This window comes from Saccoglossus kowalevskii, chromosome 11 (assembly GCF_978046115.1).
Source record: "Saccoglossus kowalevskii chromosome 11, keSacKowa6.1, whole genome shotgun sequence".
Classification (NCBI taxonomy): Eukaryota; Metazoa; Hemichordata; class Enteropneusta; family Harrimaniidae; genus Saccoglossus; species Saccoglossus kowalevskii.
In genome coordinates this window covers 20,291,984-20,299,203 of record NC_140651.1, presented here as the reverse complement: position 1 = coordinate 20,299,203, position 7,220 = coordinate 20,291,984, and positions in this window count along the sequence as shown.

Below are 7,220 nucleotides of genomic sequence, written 5' to 3'. Positions count from 1 at the left end.
ATAGCGGGTGATTGCAATGCTGAGTCCGGGAAAGAGCAATATGCGTATTTAGAACAGTTTGTAAAGGATAATAGTTTGTTTTTTACTGATATGGAACTCCTTTCTTCCATTACTTTTACTTATCTTAGTGACTCTGGTTTAGCACACAGTTGGATTTACCGTGTTATTTGTTCTAAATCGGCTCATAGTATTATTAACAATATTACTGTTAATTATAATACTATGTCATCTGATCACTTTCATATTATGTTTTCGCTGCAGTCTGAGTTGTTGCCAAAACCGAGTACATCCGTGCATCATACTGCCTATACACCTTGTTGGAATCGAGCATCCAATGCTAACATAGCAAATTATGAATTATTATGTGACCGACTGTTGTCTGTCATTAAATTGCCCAGTGAAGTACTTGTTTGTACTGATCCTTAATGTGATGCCGAGATGATTGATGTATTCTACAATGACATAATTTCTGCATTATTGCATGCTGCAGTAAAGTCTATTCCATGTGCTCTTTATTCCAAAAAGAATGTTGTACCAGGTTGTAATATCAAGGATATTCACGACAAAGCACGAACTGACTCCCTGATTTTGAAAGATAATGGTTCTCCGAAATCTGACCCTTTCTTTGAGATAACGCGTAGATCTAGAGCACAGTTCAAGCGACAACTTGCTAATTGTAAGAAAGCTGAGAAGCAATTTCGTGCGAATACCTTAGCAGAAAAGCTTAAAAATGGCCCGAATGGCTACTGGACAGAAATAAAGCATACATGTAAAGCTCCAGCGCCCTCGTCGGTGGGTGGATGTGCAGGTGACGTGAAAGTTGCTGAGATGTGGAAAAAAAATATTGACATCACACCAGTCATTCCAACTAGTAAGTTTTGTGAAGACATGGTGGTTCATCAGAGTGAACTCTGTGATCTGGTTAGAAATCTGAAACTGGGTGTATCTCCCGGCATTGATAGTATCATTTCTGAACACTTTAGGTTTGCGCCCTCTAGACTGTATGTATTATTATTCCTTTGTTTTACCGCTATACTTGTTCATGGAATTATTCCTACACGTCTTATGGCCACTGTTTCAGTCCCAGTACCCAAAGATTAGGGTGGTGATATCTGTGATAAATCCAATTACCGTCCAGTTGTTGTGGCAACAGTTGCATTTAAATTGTTAGAGAAAAGATGGCTTAATCGTTGCACTGAGTGTCTATCTACTTTCATTCTCTAGCTTCATATATAGTTATATATAGTTATATATATATATAACTTTCATTCTCTAGCTTCAAAAACCGGGATGAATATACAATCGAGCACACGATAAGGGCAAGTAACTCCACAGATGAATTTTTACATAGTATCTAGGATTAGACAATTATTCCTCTGCTTTATTACAATTAACTGCAATATCCTATACAAACTATATTATACCACAGATGCTGTCATTGTTTTGTTTAAGAACATTTCACAAACTGTATAGCAATAGTGTGTGTATCTCACTGATCACATTGTGTAATTATGAACAGCGATGTACATAATTTGCTGACCACTTAATACACTCATTCACCTGCATAGCATTTCTTTATAGTCACCAGTAGCAAGTCAAAGTCGATCTGATGATACACCTTTAAACCTTGTTTGTGACCTTGTTTGTAGTTTCTACTTACACAGCGTTAAGTTTCAAACGAAAAAAATGAAACATGGTTAGATTAATAGGCCAAGAGAGCAGGGCAAAAAGTAATATAACTAGAACTATGCAGCGGGTCACATGATAAAGAGTAACGATAATAACCATGAAAAGGACAACCCGCAGCTCAAATGACATTCTAAAGAGTAAATACATGAATAATGTATGCACATTGTATCTACATAAATGATACCTACTCTAATGTCATCAACACTAATGACAAATGGCTATGAACAATACATAAAAGACATATGGATCATTATACTGTCATTATCATTATTTTTCCAGTAATATGCGTGTGAACTGTTGACCACATAATAACCAATCTGAACTAACAGTTACCTTTTGTACTATTTTGGAAGTTTGAAACAAATATTTACTTCATCGCCTATGTGGTATACACTTACATTTGTTTCTATTGCATCAGTATGATACACGCATACCCATATATAAGTTTAACACACGTGTGTGTCTTTATTGTGTCTATTTTGTATTCTGTGGAAGTAGCAATTTAAAGTTTGTTTGTGTAAAGTTGCACACTTACAAATTAAACGAACAGTAATCAATTATTTGTTTACTAATATTTGTTCTATCTACACTTGAAATAAACACAACAAATATACAAAATATTACAACGAGAATTTTTACTAATGAGTCGAGTGCAACAAAATGTTGCCTAACTTTTTTATACCAGTACGCCGTGTAAAGGCCTTGTGTAGTTACCTAAATATAAATATGCCGTTGCTAATTCAAGACTAACTACTTTCCATTTCATATGTCGCTTTACATTCTCAAAATGCATTATAAATTAGAAAATATTACAACTCATTTGATTGTGTCGACTATAGAATACACCGACAACAAAAATAAGTTTAAACGCTGTCTTTTTTACTCGACTCGCTGTGTTTCCCTTATATTACACCTTAGCTCTGCCAACTAGACCTGCCGCGACCCAGAGGCATCAACCAATCATTGCATTGGTAATGTAGCTAAACTAAATCAAAATATGACCAGTTTACAATCCTTGATAACTCGCCACTAGACATGAGTGAAACTAATTTATATGCGTGGAGAAACTGAAGTGGAATTTGGAATGGGTTTTCATACATATATCACACACGACCTATGAAACTATCAGAAATATTAAAATATATATAATTCGTAATGATAATTCAATGAATATTATACAAAACACAATGTTTTGAGATATTATTTTTGATAGTCAGCTATAGCTAGTCAGTCAAACTGCTTGCATGGGTCAATCAGATTGCCAGGATTGTAATTACATAGTATGGAAAGATTGAAAATTATTACTATGCTTGAAATTATAACACCGAGCTGACGTGATATACGGCATAAATATATGTATATTCACTGTTGAGAAATTATGGGGTATACCGGTATTTTACTTACTTTCGCAATTACATGTACCATTGAGTAATTGTTCACCAAACTATTAAGAAACAAAAACAATAATCACCAATGATTACTCTCAGTTTGGCTATTTGATATCACCATGAAACCAGACACAGCTGAAACATAACCATCCATATATTGCAAAAACAGTAGGGTTGTTCAACAACTTACAGCTGAACTCAACAACCTCAATAAAAATCATCAAATAAATACGTATTTTTATTTCAATTGGATGTATATAGAAAATACTGTGTTCAATAACAATTATACTTGCTCGGACATACATACACTTACTACACGTGTCATCATTGACTTGGCAATTAACTACGGACATTGTGTAGAATATTCACACAACTAGATGCGTAAACTCGTTCTCTTTTTGGTATCTTTTTATATAAAAATCAAAACAATACACTTAATTGGAATGTTGAGGAATGATAGAAGAAAATTTGCTACATACCAAACTCATTTGCGTTGCTACGAATTTCAATACGGATACATCTTTGTATTTTTGTTTAAGTTATATTAAACTATCTTTTCACATAAAATATTCTACGAATACGAATATTGTACTACAAATAGATAAAATCATCAGTGTTATACACAGGCATATATCCATATCTGTGAGAATATGTAAATGGAAAATTATTTTACTAAAGCTGAATAAAGTTTAATTAAATCTTTCATTCGAAATAAACCCCACGAATATTCATGAGTTGATTATTTAAACTTCAAACTGCATGGATGGCGATATGCGCACGATTACATGTTGTGAATATTGAAAAGCTATATCACAATCATAAGTACAAAGTCATGATACATGTGTTACGATAAAGAAGAACAAAATGTACTACCATGGACATTGAATAATCGCAGCTCAAACTGTAAAATTAAACAAACATTAACAGTATCGGACTATTGACCAGCACATATCCATTTCAGTGTCAATAATTCGTGTTACATTTTGTGATATGAACATATAATTCATTGTTGATCATACATTCTAGTTGGTTAGTTTCATTCTCATTTGTCATTGTATATTTTCTATATACTCTACAAATTCACTACATATTACATACTCATTAAGATGGCACTAGGCTTTATTTACAATCTCAAGATTACTAATATTAAATAACATTTACAACAATAAAAATACCTAACATATTACGATGTAGTCATTGCGATTATATCATGCACATACGATATAGTAGCTGTGATTAACATGAATCTTTCACTCAAGAATTGTCTTGTTTAAATGGCACTTAGAAACTGAAGTGTGAATATTATGAAACATACGTTGAACTATAATAGATAGGTTTTATTTGATGGTCACTCTGTTCTCAACAATGTGCCTAATATTTACTATCAACGTCATCAACCCATTGATTTTTTTAGTTCGTTTCAATTGAAATGAATTGCACTTCCATCATGTTAAATATATGTACTAGTACGTAAAGTACACGAGTGAATCATATTACTCTTTCTTGCAGCACGTATGTGATACATAAACGTGTCAGAACAATATTTCTAATGAGTGGTTTAACGTATATTCATACAAACCATGTGTCTATCGTATCATTTTAACCAATCTTATCATATGCATAAGGGAGTTGTGTTGTTTTAAAGCATTTTAACGACACTGTCAGTACATTGTGCGTTGGTCAAGAAAGACTTGTGATTTATGGAGATATTGTCGCTGAAGTGTATTTTCTGTGGGTTGTGTGCCTCACACTTTACTCTATTTCAAGTGATGGGCTTGGAGTGTTATTTCAAGTTCAACATTTCATGCTAAGAATCATTTGCCCAAACTACATAACCTGTGTGAATATATTACCCAATGTCTGGTAATAGTTAATTTATCGCTTTATTTATTTACAGTTTTCCAAGGTCTTATATATGAACAAAATGACAATGTACACCACGACATTAACAAATTAACTACACAATACGCACAATACCAGTGTATTTGTAAATAACATAAGACTTTATGGAGCATAATTTGTCATATTTCGAAGTCCAATGTAGTGCATGTACGCATCCTCTTCATTAAGTCTAACTGACAATTGCATAGTAAATAAACATTTGATATTGTTTATAATCAATGTAGTGATCGGTCATGCCATTGTGAGTTACCATTGACAATAGTTCAGAACAAATCTTTTTGTCAGAATGTCAAGTTCAACCAAAATCCGGTATTAAGCGTTTTATTTTATTTTTCGAAGAAATAGAGGGTTGGGGTGAATATATCAGTGGTCGACCAATGTGTGATATATTTGACATGAAATCCCTTTGCTGAAATTGTGTGTTCATATGAATCGGATAAACTGACATAACATTCAAATAAAAAAGTATATGAGTAACCCACCTCCCGGCTTTTATGGATAACATTTGATATATATCTGTCCTTCCAGTTTTAACTAGTCATTCACAACTAATGTATGTAGGAACCCGTTGATAAAGACAGCTGAATTTTGACAGATAATAAGCTTCTATTTAAAGTTCTTTATTGGCTATTCCTCCTTGAAGTTTTAGAAGACTTAGATTTGTAGGTTGAATTTTATTAAATATCACCCAGTTTCAAAATAGCGAGATCATATTAGGATGAGTAATGTTTTACTCAAAATATTTTGTTCTTGGAATGAGTGGAAGTCAGGTCGAATTTATTAGAACTTAAGTTGTACAGTGAGTTGATGAAATGCAGGCGTATTCCAAATGTTCTAACCAATGGCTGTGAATAAATGAATATTTGCACAAGCTTGACTTGGTGAAAGTTCGAATGTTAAAATATTGCAGTAATGCCGTAACTTCACAATGGAAAATGCTGAGTGTCCAAAAAACGCGATAAATAATGGGTGTGATGGCGCTATTTCAATGGAAATGTACGTGTTTCTTGCGCAAAGATCAAGTGATTAGTCCCATTTACACCTGTGATGGCGCTACATTTGATTGAACATAAGGGTGCGCGTGGACGGTGTGTTCTATCATAAACAAATGCACGGGTTCATTTATTTGCTGTGTCGGTCTTCATGTAGTACACGGCTAGTGTATTAAATTCAGCTACGACCATGGAACCGTTACGTGTTTGTTCCACGCTAACCCGAGGCTTCGAAGGTTTTGTCGCCACGTTATATATAAACTAGAGCTTCTAATATTATATTTATCATTTCATCTAGTGTATAACAATGAATTAATTTACTTAACCCCAAGCGTGTTGTGTTCTATATCGTTATAGCCAAGGTTTGAGGTTCTATATATTTATAACTTTTCATTCTCTAGATTCAATTAAAATCAGGATAGATACACATTGTATCGCTACACAAGTCCTTTACATAGTATCATGGAGCTAGAAAGGGAAGGAGAGAGGACACTATTGTTTCAGCCTATTATATGATAGTTATAGTTTATTTGCTCATTAGATATTGACCCCTTCACTATAACAAGATTAACAGGGTTTAATCTTTTGTTGGTTCCGTATACTGTATACTGTACTGTACTGTACTGTATACTGTATCTTTTTGAGGAATTGTCAGGGGAAAAAAATAGCTTTGAGAATTGAGTTCTTTTCCGCATACACGACATGTACACGGCAATGACATCACTGAGAATGTATCCAGGACTGCGTTGTTTCCGGTCTAAATGTCAATGAATGACCTCTGACGTCACTTGGAAGAAAACACGTATTGTTTGTTATTTTTCTGCATACTCGTTTTTATGGACAAAAATATTTTCCCGTTCAGCAATATCTTGAAACGCGGCAATTAGCATAAGTAAACATGCGGTCCCAGTCATGATGTAAAAGGCTTATTTTAATAGGATTAATTCTGCCTAAAACAAAGCTATGTCAACAGCTTAAAACAGACTTAAACAGTGTTCTCTCTCCTTCTTAGCTCCATGATAGTATCTAGATATAGACAATTATTCCTCTGCTTTATTACAATTAACTGTAATATGACATACAAACTATATTATACCACAGATGCTGTCGTTGTTTGGTTTCAGAACATTTCACAAACTGTATGGCAATAGTGTGTGTATATTAACAGTGATGTACATAATTCGCTGACCGCTTAATACTCCCCGTCACATGCATGGCATTTCTTTATAGACACCAGTAGCAAGTCAAA